The sequence below is a fragment of the Cygnus atratus genome, chromosome 2, assembly GCF_013377495.2.
Source record: "Cygnus atratus isolate AKBS03 ecotype Queensland, Australia chromosome 2, CAtr_DNAZoo_HiC_assembly, whole genome shotgun sequence".
Classification (NCBI taxonomy): Eukaryota; Metazoa; Chordata; class Aves; order Anseriformes; family Anatidae; genus Cygnus; species Cygnus atratus.
The window spans coordinates 157,551,353-157,569,376 of NC_066363.1; positions in this window are offsets into that span (position 1 = coordinate 157,551,353).

An 18,024-nucleotide genomic window follows, 5' to 3' on the forward strand; every position below is an offset into this window, starting at 1 on the left:
AAGCTCCTGAAAAGTACTTAGGTGGCATCCCGAATTTCTCTCCATAAAAAATACAGTGACCTGTCTCACATTATTCAGTGCATTGTTGCTTTAATAACTTCAAACTATTGTTATTTGTCTTTAAAAACAAACAAACACACACAAAAACAAACAAACAAAACAAAAACAAAACAAAAACAAACAAAAAAAGAAACCTCAAACTGGACCCAATATTTCAGATATATTTTAACAGTGCTCAACAAAACATAAAGCCACTTTTCTGCAAGTTCTACCTCTCACATATGCCCATAACACCCGTCATTTTAGCCAGAGCATGACATTTTTTATTTGCATTTGGCCTTAGATCTGCTACAATTCCCAGATACTTTTCAGCAAAACTGCTACCTTGCCAGGTGTCCCCCAGCTTGCATTTTGATAATTAGTTTTACCAAATTGAGGACATATGCTGATCTAGAATAATATTCAGCCACTTTTTTTTTTTTTTCAGACCCTTTCTCACATTTGTCAAGAGGATTTTAACTAACCACTGTGTCCTGCAGCATCAGTTCTTCCTACACAATTCCTTCCCATGTTCATAATTAATAACCCTACTCTTGATTCCACTATCCAGGACATTAATGGCAGCACTGAGCTCTACCCAGCACAGATCTCTTAAGAACCTTATTTGATACAACAATCTATTTGTCAGTGTGACTTTGCCATGTTCTCTGGACACAGGTTTTAGTCAGATTTACCTTCCCTTGGAGTAATTTTGTTTAGTTCATGTTTCTCCAGTTTACTGATGGGAATGTCATGTCACAGTTACAAAGCTCCACTGAAGAGAAGACTGAAGGCTTTTCCCCTTTCACAATGCTCCACAATGTTTCTTATCTTGCCATGCAAGGAAGCTACATTGGTTTGTTCTTGACAAATCCATTTCATTGTCATCCTGTGTACTTAGACACTGTCTGTTCAATGCTATTCTCTTGGATTTTTGCAAGGAACTTAAGCTTTCACTCTTTTTTTTTTTCCTCTCCTTTTTTTTTTCTTTTTCCTAATCATTTTATAAATCAGGCTTTATGATGTTTTCTTTTCCAGCCTCCTTTTCTTCCACAAGATCTTGAAGATCTGAGATTAAATCAGTAAATGAATGTAGGAAGAAATTTAACACGTCCAGTTGATTTTGGGGGAAAAAAAAAAAATATATATATATATATCTACTGTGCTTTCTGTATTATAATATGAGTATGCTTTTTCATGTTAGTATTTATTGAACTAGTCACTGCTCCTACCTATATTTTTTTTTTGTTGTGTGTGTGTGTGTGTGTGTGTGAAGATTGATAACACATAAAAGGAAACACTCTGGCTTTCCTGACAATATCTGCTGACAGTTTCTCCATGACACAGAATGATTTGAGCACAATGAGCACTTTCCTTGTTCTTGTTCTTACTAATGGTGCACTCAGAAGCTTCCTTTTTCCTCATGACGTCTCTTGTTAAATGATCTCATTTTATCTCTAAGCTTTTCATATTTTTCTCATTTTATTCTCAAGGTACATGGAGTCGGATTGCCAGATTGGTCTCACAATGGTTTCTCTCTAATAGTTGTGTTTTATGAATCTTCTCACAAAAGTCGATCATGACTTTCCTGTTCTATCTGCAGTGTGTAGTAACGTACCCTTAAGCTCTTGGCTGGGCCTCCCTTCATGGCATCAAATTACTTATAATTATTAGGTTATTCTTCCAGGAATGGAACAGTGGAATTAGCTGTAGAAATCTTTTACTGGCACTCACTAGTCCTATACTGGAAATTGAAAATCAGGATACACAGAGCAATAAAATGTTTTGGGTTATGATGCTTTGCCTGAAAAACAATTACAGCTCCTTAGAAAGAACAACACATTTCAAGAGTATTAAATTTGCCAGCAATGCTATCATCCTCATGGACCACATAAGAGGTATGAGTCCATCACCAGGCAGGAAGACACAAATACCATTTTTGTCTTACTGTATTTACACTGGAATTAATTACATTCACTGAGTGGCTGTATGGAATGGAAGGTCTCTTTAGGGCTGAGCTGATAGGAAGATGGGATGTGATTTGTCTAATCATCTCCCAGAAGAATTAATTTCACTGAGCAGTGAATTCATTATCAAGCATCAGAGGCAGAACATAGAAACTTTTATTATGACAGACTTGATGCTCAAAACTCCAATCTTGAATCACCATACAACCCTCTGAGTACCATCTGTCTCGACCTGTGTCTTCAGCTACAGAAAAGGAAAACTAGTACTCGAGGGTCTATATTTCAGGAAAGTCTTCTCAAGACAGTACAATACTTGGGACACAGTCTTTTTTACTATTCATAATGTGTAGAGCAAATAGCAATGTAAAATCCTAGGCCACTGCCAGAGATTTGAAAAGTTATAATAATAAAATAAAAACAGTGAAGCCTAACCTGCCAGGAAATCTGTAAGCTAGGTTTGGTAAGATGCAACTACCAATGAAGTTTAAACATGTATACAACATAAAACCAGATAGATCAGATCAGACCAAATGTTTATCTAATGTGGATGCCTAGAGGATGGCAAGAATGCAGTGACATTTCCTCAGAAATCTCTCCCAAACTTCAGCAATTTTCAGCTCATGGACAGCTAGAGGTCACATCTTTGTGTTTAGTAGCCATTGCTGTATTATCATTATTACAATAATTTGACATATTGTGCTGTATTATTGTAATATTATTAATAATAAATGTTCATTCATCCTGACCCAGCAAAAAAGGTTCTGTAAAACTATACAAATGGCTATGTATTATGAAAAGTAACACCCATATAATCATTTTCACCTTCTTTCCTTTCTTAGCAGGACTAGAATTAAGTCCATCATGAAATAGAGAATGGTGTTCAGAATGAGAGTTTTAGGCTTCCGACTGATCTTTTTAGCATTTTTCTGTGTCACTCAGCACAAAAATACCCAGTTCAGATTTTATGATGCTATTGTGCTAATAAATCCTGGCCCACATCCCTTTCACTTCATCAGGGACTCTTGCAAAAACCAATCACAGGAGTAGATCGGAAAGACATCGTATTTTTTTTTCCTCCCCCCTGTAATCACTTGACAAAAGAGAACATTTCAGATTGATTCAAAATTGTTCTTAGAAACTGTATTTTGTCCAAGGAAAACCTGATGCATTTTCACATAAAATTGATTCTCTCCCTAACAAAAATGAAAATTCAATTGCTGTTCATGCAAAAAGTGTTGGCTATTTTCAGCTCTGACACAAACACCTCGGCATACCTGGGAAGGAAAAGGATTTTACTTTCTTTCTTGTTGTTGCATAGTGTCTGGAGAACTCACACCTTCATGTCATTCCCCAGAATACACTGCAAGATTGGAAGGGATGAAATATCCCCAAACACAAAATATATCTATACAAGTACAGTGTGAACAATATGTGCAGTGAGCACAGCAAAAGAATTCCTTTGATTTTAACAGAACTACCCACTACCAGATAGGTTTGAGAGCCCAAGTAAATCTCTCCTGAAACCCACTAGCAATTGTAAATGTAGAAAATCCCACAGCTGATTTATCTCCAACACCATCATGCAATTCCAGCTCATCCTATCTTGTCTGCCTTTCTGGCTTAGGGTCTTTTAATTTCATATTCATCAGTTTATTGCAAAGAAAGACTGTTTTTGAGTCTGATATTTTGCTCAAGTTCTGATCTCTGGATATTTTCTGTTGTTAAAATGTCTTGAAGACACTGTGCACAAAGCTTATCCCAAAGGAATGGGTTCCTGATGCAGTTTGAACACTATTGTTTCTTCTGTTTAATTTTTGTCTTCACCTCAGCTCAAGGCAAAAAGGATTTGCTGTCATTTTCAGCAGTGAGCAGACAAGCAAAAGTAAAAGGGGACTGGATGCAGAAAAAATGAAGAGCAGAAAGGGAAGCAATTAAACAGGGCTTGGTGACAAGCATTAAGTGCATATCAGCCAGGAGTTAAGGATGAGGAAGCACTCATTTTCACAGAATCACAGAACGTTAGGGGTTGGAAGGGACCTTGAAAGATCATCTGGTCCAATCCCCCTGCTGGAGCAGGAACATCTAAAACGTGTCCAGGCGGGTTTTGAAAGTCTTCAGAGGAAACTCCATAACCCCTCTGGGCAGCCTGTTCCAGTGCTCTGTCACCCTCACCGTGAAAAAGTTTTGTCTCATGCTTAAGCGCAACTTACATCTTCCAGCTTACACCCATTGCCCCTTGTCCTATCATTGGGTGTCACTGAGAAGAGCCTGGCTCCATCCTCCTGACCCTCTCTACATATTTATAGACATTAATAAGGTCACCCCTCAGTCTCCTCTTCTCCAAGCTAAAGAGACCCAGCTCCCTCAGCATTTCCTCGTAAGGGAGATGCTCCACTCCCTTAATCATCCTTGAGGCTCTGTGATGGACTCTTTCAAGCAGTTCCCTGTCCTTCTTAAACTGAGGGGCCCAGAACTGGATGCAATATTCTAGATGCGGTCTCCCTAGGGCAGAATAGAGGGGGAGAAGAACCTCTCTCGACCTACTAACCGCAGCCCTTCTGATACACCCCAGGATGCTGTTGGCCTTCTTGGCCACAAGGGCACAGTGCTGGCTCATGGTCATCTTGCTGTCCACCACGACCCCCCACGTCCCTCTCCCCTTCACTGCTTATATATGATGCTATACTGATGTCTGGGGTTGTTGCACTCTACGCTTGCCCTCATTGTATTTCATTAAGCTTCTCCCCGCTCAATTCTCCAACCTGTTGAGGTCCCACTGGATGGCAGCACAGCCTTCTGGCATGTCAGCCACTCCTCCCAATTTAGTGTCATCAGCAAACTTGCTGACGGCGCACTCCATTCCCTCATCCAAGTCATAGATGAATGTATTAAACAACACTGGTCCCAGTACTGACCCTTGCGGGACTTCACTAGATACAGGGCTCCAACTCAACTCCGTCCCATTGACCACAACCCTCTGTCTTCCCTTCAGCCAGTTTACAGTCCACCTCACTACCCGATCATCCAGACCACACTTTCTCAGTTCAGCTGTGAGGATGATGTGGGAGACGGTGTCAAAGGCTTTATTGAAATCAAGACAGACCACGTCCACTGCCTTTCCATCATATATCCACCTGGTTATATCCTCATAAAAGGCTATCAGGTTGGTCAAGCATGACTTCCCCTTGGTGAAGCCATGTTGACTGCCCCTAATGACCCTTTTATCCTTGCTATGTCTAGAGACAACGCCAAGGATAAGTTGTTCCACCACCTTACCAGGGATGGAGGTGAGGCTGACCGGTCTATAGTTACCCGGGTTCTCTTTTTTGCCATTTTTGAAGACCGGAGTGGAACCTCCAGTCCTCAGGCACCTCTCCCAATGCCCATGACTTCCCAAAGATGATGGAGAGTGGTCTAGCAATGACTTCCACCAGCTCCCTCAGCACCTGTGGATGCATCCCATCAGGACCCATGGACTTGTGGATGTCCAGCTTGCTTAATCGGTCCTTAAACCATCCCTCATCAACAAAGGCAAACTCCTCTTTTATTCTGACTTCGTCTGGGGTCTCAGGCATATGGGGCTCCTCAGGAGAGCCTCTGGCGTTATAGACAGAGACAAAGAAGGCATTCAGTAACTCCAACTTCTCTTTATCTTCTGTCACCAGGGCACCCACCTCACTCATTACATGGGACAGAATAGAAGGATCTGGTCCATAAATGCTTGGCTCTGTGACTGGTGCTACAGGCAGAGCTTTGGATTCTTTGATAATGGCTGGTTTTATAAGACACCAGGCCTGACAGTAATACGTGGGAAAGGTTTATCTCACAGGGGCAAAAGGGTTCTGGGACAGGAATTAACAGGGCTCATTTGGAGAGCTTTAAACTAGATCCTAAGGGGGAAGGGGGCTGTAGCTGGGCTTGCACCAGTGGCGCAGCACCCGAGCAGTGATGAAGACCGGGAGACCTCCCACCCCCCTAGGGTGAAATCGGCATGCTCTGCTTGCTCCCTGAAGTGCCTGTACACCAATGCACATAGCATATTATGGAGGGACACCTGGGGAAGCGAGGCAGGTAGGGAAGGGGGTTGCCTGCGACGCTGAAGTGGGACTCGTTTCCAACCCTCCTTGTCTTTTTGGTCCCCTCCCTCTACCCAACAGCAACAGGGCAGGGGCTTCAGCACCACCTGGGGGGCATCCCCCTGGCGCCCTTCTCCCTGGCACACTAGGGAGTTACTCCACCAGTCAATCTCCTGCTCACACACCCTGATGCGCCTCAGTCTTTCCAACTCCTCCCTAAGCACAGCTTCCATGGTGAGCAGACCTTCCACCTGAGAACAGCTGGTCACCCCTCTGCCCTCCCCAGGCACTCCCTGCAGCAACAGGCCTGAACAGCCATGTCTCTGGTCAGGCCCTCCGTGGTCGGGCGCTGTGACTGAGGGCTAGTTCCGGCTTTCAGCCGTTTTAAATCATTTAATTTTCTGAGACTGCATCGTGTAGAAGGATGAACAATCTCTATGAGGGGATGCTGCTCCTCATTCATAGAAAGGGATGAAGCTGCCAACCGCAAATGTGCCTTTGAGCCTTAAAATCTGTATTTTAAGGCTTGCCTCTCAGGCAGCCCAGAGAGTTGTGGAGTCTTCCTCCTTGGAGAGCTTCAACAGAGGGGGTTGGACATCCAGATGTCTCTTCCAACCTCAACCATTCCATATTTCTGTTTGAGACGGAACTAGCAGATGGCAGAAATGTATGTTTACTTCAACCGTTTCACCAGCAGTTGCTGTAAAAAAGGAAAGCCAAATTTTGTGTCGAGCTTTTTCTGTATTGGGATTAGTTTTCAGGGCAGATATAGCCAAGAAGGAGATTGAAGAGATTAGTATAGAAGGAATAGGTGTTCCTTATGGACAATTTCAATGTACTGATGGCTTCTGGAGGACTATGTGGGTAAAACAACCACAAAACACCCCAGCTCCGCTATCTGGAGCATCTCGTCCCGGGGCCTGGGCCCTCTGCTGCTTCTCCCTCGCCCTGGGCCTCCTCCTCGGCCTATGCCCACTCTGCCCTTTTGGAAATCTGTTTTCCCCGCCAGCTTGGTGCTGGGCTCAGCTGGGGCCTGCCATGGTGCTGTTGGAGTTGGCTGGAACTGACTGGAACTGGCTGGAACTGGCTGGGTCCGGCACAGGGCAGCCCCGGCCTCTGCCCATGGTGGCCCGTGCAGGTCCCACTTGCCAGTACCTGGGCACAGACACACCGTACAAGTTGTCAAAATGTACAGTTCACTGGTCTTGTAATGAATACAGTCACTGTGCTCTCCGGCTGACATTTTACTCGTAGAGCACTGAGCTCGGAAAGGCCAGAAATTTAGTTTCTGTCCCTACATGTGGATTATTTCTACTGTTCATTGGTATTGACGATATTAACTGTCAAGGCAAGCTGAAGTCAAAAGGCAAACTTTAGTTAACAAAATGCATTAACCACTCAGCTGCCAAGCTATTTATCTACTGAAAGCAAAACATTTTCTAGTCTAGATATGCTTTATGTTGATTTGTATTGCAAATTTTACTTTGTATTTCTAAAACTTGTTTCACTACATTGCTTCTGTGGGAATTAGCCATACTGACAGAGTTAAACAAATATAACTTTTGTATGCAAGCAGATTCTAAGAAACTCCTATTCCTACCTCTGAGACAGCAATTCAAACTGCCACATGCTGCCAGGAGAAAACTAGAAAATGTCAAGAAAAAGGATGTGAAGAAACACTTGATAACCATGACATAAAGAATATGGAAATATTATCCAATGAATGAGGGATAGCAGAGGTTAAACTTTGTCCCATAGGCCACCATTGGCTGTAATATTAACTTTTGGCAAGATTTCTGCTGTCACAGATTTGTCTGGATGTGGAGAGGGGCATTTCATGACCAACAGGGTTGTTTGCCAGCAGCAATCTCCAAAAAAAAAAAGTAAGCTTTACTGTGCTGGCACCATTGTGCACTTACCAGAGGAGGGTACATTTACTCCACTGTTTCAAAGTACAGTTTCTTTGCATAGCTGCATCCATCCTCGTATCTCTTTGCCAGTCCACCACACTAACTCTGTATTCTGTAAAGTATTCCCTTAAATATTGACATTTTCTTAGTTATGGGCTTTTGAAGAAGGGAGAATTCACTCTTAGTTGGAACTGCAATTTATGCTGACCTCATCTCCTCCCTCCTCAGGCAATTCATACACTCTCTACTACCTGCACTTCACGGGAGCACCCAGTTAATTATTCATGGAGAGCTGAGGCCTTTAAACTCCATTGATTTCTCATGTCTGGCTCTTGATTGCATCTGGTAAATTCATTCCTGTTTTGTGGCATTAAGTATTTTGAATAATTAATATGGTAATTTATCCCAGGCTGAGGAGTAAATGTTACCTTCTGCTGGGAGGAGTGTCAGAAGGGGAATACTCTTTAGGGCACTTTTCCCAATTCCTTTAATGTCAACATGGTACTTAATGTAAGTGCCTGTCTGAAAGCTATTGCTTCTGTGAGACTCCAGTGCAAGCACAATTGGGAGAACGAGCACATGCAGACATTCATTCTTACAGTATGCTTTTAATTGACTGAAAAACAATCAAAATGTCTAAGCAACATCAAATATGGGGGAAAAAAATGGAACCAAAAACAAAACCAAAAGCTTTTGTTTGATCAATCATGGTATCCTCAAATCAATGAAAATTTTAATTGTGAGTTTTTCAGGAGTAGGACTGAATCGTGGGACCCAAACTCTTATAGAGGCAGTATTTTACATTTCACTCTCAGAAACATAATCCATTCTGGGTTTAATAGAACCAATAAAGACTTCTGGACCTTTCTGTCAAACCCAGAGGAAAGTAATCTCTATCCAAATGGACATCAGCATTAGGACATACTTGTCTTTTCTCATTATTTATATTACAATGTATCTAAGGCTTGGAAGAATTAATTGCTTATATTTTTTCTTCCTTTCTATCCCATTGACCTATTTTATAGACTGTTCGTTATATTCTTCAGGTACATATATCATAAACCACAGACCCTGAAGTCATCAGCAAGCTGAACTGTTACCCAAACAAATCCAACACCTAAAATCAAAAGAACTCTGCTTTTGATTTGCCTCTCACCTGAAGACTCTTTTCTGCTTTATGAGGATGTGCCAATAAGCACTGGAATAAGATTTGTAAAATAAAGATGCATTGCTAAATCACTTTCCATCAGAAAAGGTATGTTAATTCATCAAGATCCCTCTTAAACAATGGACTGAAATAATGAGTGATGGTTATATGCAAGAAAATGTTTCACTCTGACTGAACTCTTCAAAATATTTTTCATTATTTCACATCTTTCCTTCCTAGGTTTGGCTACCGCTAGATTTTTATTTATTTATTTCCTCCTTTTCACTTTTTTTTTTCTGGTACTTGAGTCTATTTTTGGTCTGTTTTCTTCAGGACTACGTGTAGTTTTTGAGGATAGAAATAAGAACTCAGAGATTTATTCTTACAAAACTATAAAAATGGAGGTGGTTTAACTATTACTATTTACTAGATATATTCTTCCAGATAGGGTTCCAGACATATTATTTCTCTGTTTGGGCAGCAATATTTCATGACCAGCTATAAAGCCTAGATGTCTGCCAGTATCTACAGAGTAGTTTCAGCCCCATAGCATGGCTTCAGTACAGCCAGTTCTAGAATATAAACTTCTGCTGAGTGGTCATCTTTTTGACCTGGAGCTAGCTATTGAGAGCTCCAAAAAGATCACAGAATCACAGATGCAGTTGTGGATTCCAGATAACAGTAGTAATGTGTGTTTCTTCTGTCCCTGGTGGATTGTTAAAACCTTGTTATCTTCCAGCTCATTCAAACTGCCATTCTTTCACTACCCTTTTATCATCTCCAGGAGCAGAGGGGTTCAATCACTTGCAAAAATACACAGCAGGTTTGGACAGAACTGAAAGCATCCGTGTTTCCAGATACCTTACAGCATTGCTTCTTTGCTAGAGGATGCCCATTTCTTTCCCGGGATGCCTGTTTTTAACTTCAGAGATGCATTCCACTGTATAAACAGCTGAGTTGTGAGGACATGGTCATTTATTAGCTAAAATGTCCTGGGGCTCCTATTAGAAGATAAAGAATCTGAAAGACGTTTATTTGGCTGTTTGCCCACAATTCAAAGCATTTAATATCTAGTGCAATCTTAAATTATTCATTAGCACTCAATACGCCTAATACCTCTGTTGAGAGTGTCAATAAATGAGGTTAAATGGGATTCCTGCTGATTTCTTGTACTTTTGTTAGTTTAAACTCTGATAAATATATGTTTTACCAGACATGAAAATAGCATTAGGGAACAAATGCCTTTTAGCCAGTGAAATGAGTGAAAGGCATTTTCCTGTCTCTGTAACAGCAAAGATAGTCTTTCCTCCTCAACCTCATGTGTCTCTTTGAATTACAGCTGGTGAATTTGGATGAGAAACCGGTCCTTAAGGACTAAGCTGTGAGGATCAACTCAATGGCTTCAAAATACAGCTTAAAAGCCAGCTGTCAGGGGTATATGACTCTGCTTGCATGCTTGCCTGTGTACTGCTTAGCAGCTAAATAAAATAAATGTCTGAAAGAATAAGAAAAAAAAAATAAAACACATACATTTCAAATAAAAATAAATAAATACATGTCTGCCTTCAATTCAACAACTTTTTTCTCCCTAGGTACTTAGGATACATTTAAATGAACATCCAAACATTAACTGTATGTCTTGCAAATAGCTCAGCCTGGACTTTGTAGCTGTCCATTAAGAGAATAAGAAGTCTGCAGATGTTTAGGATGTGAAATGTTTCCTGTCTCTTAACATTTGCTCCTCCTCAGTGTCCTTAGAGCTTTTTCCTGAGGATTTCCTCACAGAAAATCTGTTAGCCCAATGGCTTGTTTCTGATCTCCCACCTGTTAATAGTAAGAAAATCTGACCCCATATGGAAACACAAGACTTGAGACCTGGGCTTCTGCTTAGATGTTATTTGCATGCTTCCCAGCAGCAGCTGGATAAGAGCCCTGATGCTACCTAATGAGGAATAATCTCAAACTAAAGTGCTGGCACTCCCTGATCAGGAAACAGCCAAGCAAGAAACACCTGACACAATCTTTTAGGAAAATTGGACTCTATAAGCTACAAGTAATAGTAGATTAGCTTTACTCACCAGAAGCATACAATTGCTGTGTTAACTGCTGAAGTCTAGTTCACCGTATTATGTCTTATGAGATACCTAGATGCAAAACACAAAGTATAAGAGCAGCTCTCTTGCTACAAGCAATTGAAAGGCAACCTGTAATTTTAACTATTAAAATCATGGTAGGTGTACCTTTAGTGTGTTCTTACATTACATATTTTGAGGTTGACTTAGTTATTGCCAAATATGGATAGGTACAACACCCAGAACCAGGTTAGGTTAAATTAATCTCATACCAAAGTGCACTTAATATAATTGCCCATAATATAATTGCCTACATGCAAGCATGTCATGCTGTCTGAGATGCGTTAGGGTATCAGAAACATCAGCACAGGACTAACACTCAATAACACAGGAATTAAAATAGATCTGAACACTAAGCAGGAGTCAGAAAAAGGGTAAGACACCTAAAATTAGGTCTCTTATTAAGGCACTGAACACTGCCCTTTGAAGGGTATTGCAGTATTTCTCCTTTTTACTTTCCTTATTGGCAAGTCCAGTAGAGACACTATGAGCTACAGAAATATGACTGTTAGGAACATGTAATAGGTTGTTCTGGGAAATGAAAATTAAATTACATTGTAAAAGCACTGCTTTTACAGGAAAGATAACATAGTTCCACTATGTAGTTTCAACATACTCTAGTCCTTAACTGAATTATAAACACATAGGTATGTGAATTTGTGACAATTTATGAGATCTGTCTATATACAATTAAAGGTCTGTAATACATACAAGAAAGTTCTGTATCATAGAAATATGTCATCCTCATAACACAATTCTGATTAGTATATATATAAATAGTATCCAAGTTTCTTGTCTGTAACCTGTGAGTTACATGAGAGAGTTGTTGAGTCCTGACAATTCCAAATTAAAGATGAATATGTTATGCTTCTGAGACATCTGAATTATAAGAACCGTGTAGTCAAATTTCTTATGGGATTATTTGAAGTGGAACAATATTTTGAGAAAATAACAAAACAAAAGTTTGATGTTATCATGTGTCACTGTGTGAATAAAACGTAGAAAACAGATTTTTTTTTTTATTATTTTTTTTCTCCTAATGTGACTATAATCTAGAGAAGTCAAAAAGTGGGACATGCTGTGACTACTCAACGTCTCACAACACTCTTGAAATAACTGCAATATCTCATAGCAGTTTTATAGTAAAACAGGGACGATAATTCAAATCTTTTGAGTCCTAAATTAAATTTATGCCCAAAAATGAGTACCTAGAGAAGACAGGTGTTGACTTACTGCTGTGTTTCAAAACTGAATAAAATGGAAATGCATTCTTAATTTTACCACTAAATTTGTGAAAAGAAACCTTTTTCTTGTGAAAAGATTTTTTTTTCTTCCTGGACTTGGTTTCATTCCAGTGCCAATTAGAACATCTGCTTGACATTTCTCCTCAGATTTGGTTTGTTTTTGTTACCTTTTGAAAAACATGAGGCAGGCATTGCGAAGGAATAATTCCAGTTGATCCTAATAAGGACTAAAGGATCACTGAAGGAGTCCTGCAGAAGAATTTTCTGTTTTGGAAACCATGAAATCTTCTGATGGAAAACATTACTAGAAGTAAAAAATGCTTACAATGCCTAAAACTTAAAATACCTAAATACAGCCAAGTAAGTGTTTTTGTTTCTTTGTTTGTTTTCCGCCCAAGAGTAAGGGTTGAATAAAAGAAATAATACCACCCCCATTCCACAGATAATAAAGCAGCGTTAGGAGAAATTAAAAAATAATAATAAAAAAGAAATAAGTAATTTAAGATGGAGCTGAACTACTGAACTTAGATTTCCTGAATTCCCATTCATTGCTTCAGTAGTTAAAAGATAAATTAATAAATAAACAAAGAAAAGCTTCTCTTTCAAGAAGGCATTTTTTTAAAACTTGTTTAGCATTGAGACTAACAAAATTATTTTATTTTTAAGTGCTAGTAAGACTATGATTTAAATCTTAGTAGTATTCTTTTTAATGTTTTAAATATCATTTTATAAGAATATTTTAAATGATATCATTTCCTCGACTAGTATCTAACCATACAGCATTTTGATGTCTCATAAAAAATAATTTTATTCAAAAACATGTTTGCCAGTAGCAGTTAAATTAGATGTAAACCAGTGTTTATGATCCTTTTCAAATAAAGTGAGATCTTCAGTTTTTCTGCTACTGTGCTTTTGCTAGAATAGACAGGCTAATTCATACCCCTTGAAAAAGCAATTTTTTTAGCAAAATGCTATATTTGCAGAAGCTTCACTGTTTATCTACCTCGCCCACAGACACCATACGGGGCATTATGTAGGACACATTGAGTGGCTGGAATTAGCAGAGCCATTTGTGAACTGCATATAAATGTATCATTTGCACATAATTCTCTGTGATAATAGCCAAATTAGAGAAGGTGATAGCACCATTTTTTTTTCCAAGCTGGTATTTATGGAAATGATTATTTTATGCGGCTCTTGTATTTCTCAGAGCAGAAACAAAATCAGAACCAGACCATCTTAAGGCATATCAGAAATAAACTGCCAGAACTCTAAAGCTCAGTGTAGATTAAAGTTATGGGAAGTTTTGCTTTTCAGAACCAGAAGGAATATTTTTTTCATACCCACTCTAGTTTGAAACCATGATTAAGCACTTCCTTAACCCTAGGGATGTCAATGGATATATGTGCTAGCTGAACTGTTATCATGTAAGCAAGCTCTTGCTTTATTTGAAACATATTGATGGGACTTGCTGCATGGTAAAATGTAATCACATCCTTACTGTACAGCATTGGAGTCTACATGGGATGAGAACCTGGCCCAAGGAGATCAGACGGACTCGCTGCAGGGAAATGAGGAGGATAAAAACTAGACATGCCAGCTCAAAGAATATCTGTTACTGATTTTTAGAAAGAATTGAGCAATTCTAAAGGCAGTGAAGCCTTTTGCTTCTTGCCTAGTCCATAACTGATCCGCAAAGGTTTTTTTTTTAAAGTGGCCTCAGAGGAAACAGACAAATGGGTTCCAAATTTTTATGGTGCTCATGATCCACTTGTTGAAATTCAGCTGAACATTTTTTTAGAAACAGAAATGATGACACTCCTGTATTGACATTTCTCAGCTCAAAATGGAAATATGTCATCTGCACTTTCTCACTCTCTTCATCCCACCTCTGATATTGCAAAATGTTATTCAAGGTAATATATTTCAAACCTTGGATCATGACCAAAAATTTCAAAGGGAGTCTAAAGCATCCAGATACAATAGTCAACAGCTCATCAGTTTCTCCAGGGACCAGAAGCAAGAGAGGAGCAAAAGTAGGCTGTGATTTATATCTGCAAATTTTTATTCTTCTTTGACTTTCTGGCAGCAGCTCAGTTCCTTGTGGGAGTGAATGGGTGTCAACACTTATAAAAGACAGATATATTTCATTCCTTTCCTGAGTCTTGAATATACTGAGTTGCTGCTGAGAATAATGCTGCACAGACACAGATGAACCAAAAGAAGTTTGTACTCCCAAAATTTTGAGATATGCTGGTGTAGTGTTAATCACAGTTATTTACTAGCAGGAACAGTCATCTGAGTGCAATCACTTAGTGGTTGCTGAAGCCATTTTCTTTTGCTTAGAGTGCTAAGGTTTGAATTTTATTTTATTTTTCTTCAGCAGAAATATCTGTTGCAGCTGCCACTGAGAACTACAACCGACAGCAGAAGCAGACAGATATTTGTGATATTTTGGTGCTTCTGTTTATGAACATAAGCCCAGAATGTCAATACAAAATGTGGATATGACAAAATACAGTTATATAAATCTATGAGTATTTCATACATAGATATGTAGTCATATATATAAATATTTTTCCACTGCTTGGATGTATAGCACCTGGAGAAGACTAGCTACTGCTCACAAAAGACCTGTCTCTGTGTTACCTGCAGAATGCACCATTATAGATTCCCACTTCCCACCAGATGTGTGGAGCAAAGGTAGGGCTACAAATGAGATAAGTATCCTCTGAAATGAGACTTCCTCTTTCTGCTCTATTTCACCCAGCCGTTACTGCTAAAGCAATTCTGCTCTGTAGGCAAGTAATGCCTTTATAGGTTGTTTTATCATGGATCTTCACCAGGCAACTATTAATCTTAAATCATGCTTTTATCAGGTGTTTATTCTTTTATTCCCCTCAGGCTTAGTGATATCAATATCATGCCTGTCATGAGAAATGACAAATGACATCTCCGTTGCTGTGGAAAATAAAGATGCCTGAGAGGCAATGACTTAATAGGAATTCAAATAGGTTAACACTCGATCTAGGAATAAGGGTGACAATGTCCAGCAAAAAGCCATTATGTTGCCGTACCCATGGAGATATCTCTGTGGCAAAGGACAGAGCAAATACATTACAAACATGGTCAAACAGCTGCATGAGGCTGAACCATTTGTCAAATTACCAATTCACGGACAGACAATGCCCATCAGCTGCACATGATAACTCACCAAGTGTGTGCTTCAGTGCATGCCAAAGTGGAATCAAATATTTGCATGCCTGTTCATTCCTGTGGTCTTTTTTGGACCCCCTTTACTCAGTGGTGATGACTAGAGTAGTGTGCCCTGTACAGTAACTGGGCCCACCAGTAAAGGAGAGACATGGACATACATGGACATACATACATGGAAAAAGTCCAACGTAGGGCCATCAAGATTATGAAGGGACTGAAGCACAGCTCATATGATGAGAGTTGGGCCTGCAGAGGAGGAGGCTCAGGTGGGATCTTACCAATTTTATCATTTAGTGGTGCCCAGTGTCAAGACAAGAGACAATGGGCATTAATTGGAACACAGGTTCTGTCTAAACATCAAGAAATACTTCTTTATTATGCAGGTGACTGAGCACTGGCAGAGGTTGCACAGAGAAGCTGTGGAGTCTCCTCCTTGTAGATCTTCAAAAAGATCTGGACATGAACCTGGGCACCCTGCTGTAGGTGTCCCTGCTTGAGCAGGGGGTTGGACCAGGTGACCTCCAGACCCTTCCAACCTCAACCATTCTGTGACTCTGTGACTTTAAAGGACTAAAACGTATATGACATTATTGTATCTCTGAGACACTTGGTTCTCATCTGCAAGAAATCATCATTACCACCTGAGTGCCAATAAATCACACCTGAGGGGTTGATTGCTTCCAGACCGACCAGTATTTTCATCTCCATTGTAAGGAATCAACTTTCTACAGAGACAGTGAGCACAAGAAGATGAAGCTTGAGCTATCTCTCAGCGAATCTCCCCAGATGACCTACAGAATTAGTCACTGTTCCCATCTCTTTATCTGGGATGTAAAGCCCATAACTGGGGCTTCATTCCTCTTATGAGACTTCTAGCATATTAATCAAGCAAGAGTGTGATTCTGGAAGTTTATTTTCTTTATCAGAGGTTTATCCTTTCATATAACTTGAACATCATGTCAGTTATGGAGAAAGAAAATACATTAATCTGTTGCTCCATCAGTTAAAGAAAAAAGAAAATAATAATAATAAATAAATAATTACATAGACATATCTCTCAGATTAAAAAAGAAGTTAAATGGACCATAGCATAGAATCAGAGAATGAATGTAACTGAATATCAATAAACCAGTGATGGTGGATATTAGTCTCTATGGGAACTTTTGATCACATAACAATTACAGAAGCAGGACTTGAAGCTGGATAGGTGATAATGAGACACGTAAAAAGAATGGTGGTATCACTGGAATAAAGGAATAAAGGAGTTATGAACAGACTATTAGAAAGACTATTATATTTACTTTTTCTTTTTTTTTTTTTATTCTCTCACATCTTTTGGAAAGAAGACTTGAAAGATCATGAGTATCTGTCTGCATGTCTCTCCCAATAACTTTCAATTTATTAGTCAATTCCAAAAAATAAATAAAAATAAAAATAATAATTGGACACGCTCAGAATATGAGAATATGAGAATGTATAATGGGACACACTCAGAGTCCAACTCTGGAGTTGGACTTGATGATCCTCGTGGGTCCCTTCCAACTCAGGATATTCTATGATTCTATGAATAATTAAAATTCTGTAATTAAGTAGCCATGAAAATAAGCAGCTAGGAGAAGAAAGAATTTAAAAGTGCCCTACAGAAGGAAAAATCGTAAGGTGAGTGCACACCTTCTAAGACATAACAAATATAAGGATTTCTATATGTGGTTATATTATTATTTTAAATATAAATACAAATACTTCTTATTTATAAAATAGAGAGAAATATAAAGATGGATTTATGCACACATGATCCCCATGTTTGCTAAAAGCTTGTCTTAGAACTCAGTTTTTCTCAGAGACCAAAAGGAGTCAGTCTTGACACATGAACCCATAAGAAAGCAGCCTTCATTAGCTCCAGTGTTTACAGAATAATTTGTGTCCCTAATTTGTTCTTATCAGCAAGACTTTAGAGAAGCATCTCTTCCTGCCTCTTTCTTTCAAAGATCACCTCACCCTTCCTGGACCTCTCTCCTCCTCTGAGCTTTCTTGATTAATCAAAGACAACTTCTCTAGCTAACATTTTCAATTTGTTCTCATTTTTTCTCGGGGATGAGTCCTAATTCCTGGTTTCAAAGGCTTTTCTTCTGCACCTTCTGCACCATTTAAATCCTTGCTAACAAAATTATGAGAAATGAATAAGCACAATAACTAACTGAATAAATAAAACACAGAAACCCTTGCTTTAAATTCAGCATGCAACAAAAAGAAGATGGATGGCATTCCAGATCACATCCATTATATTTGCATT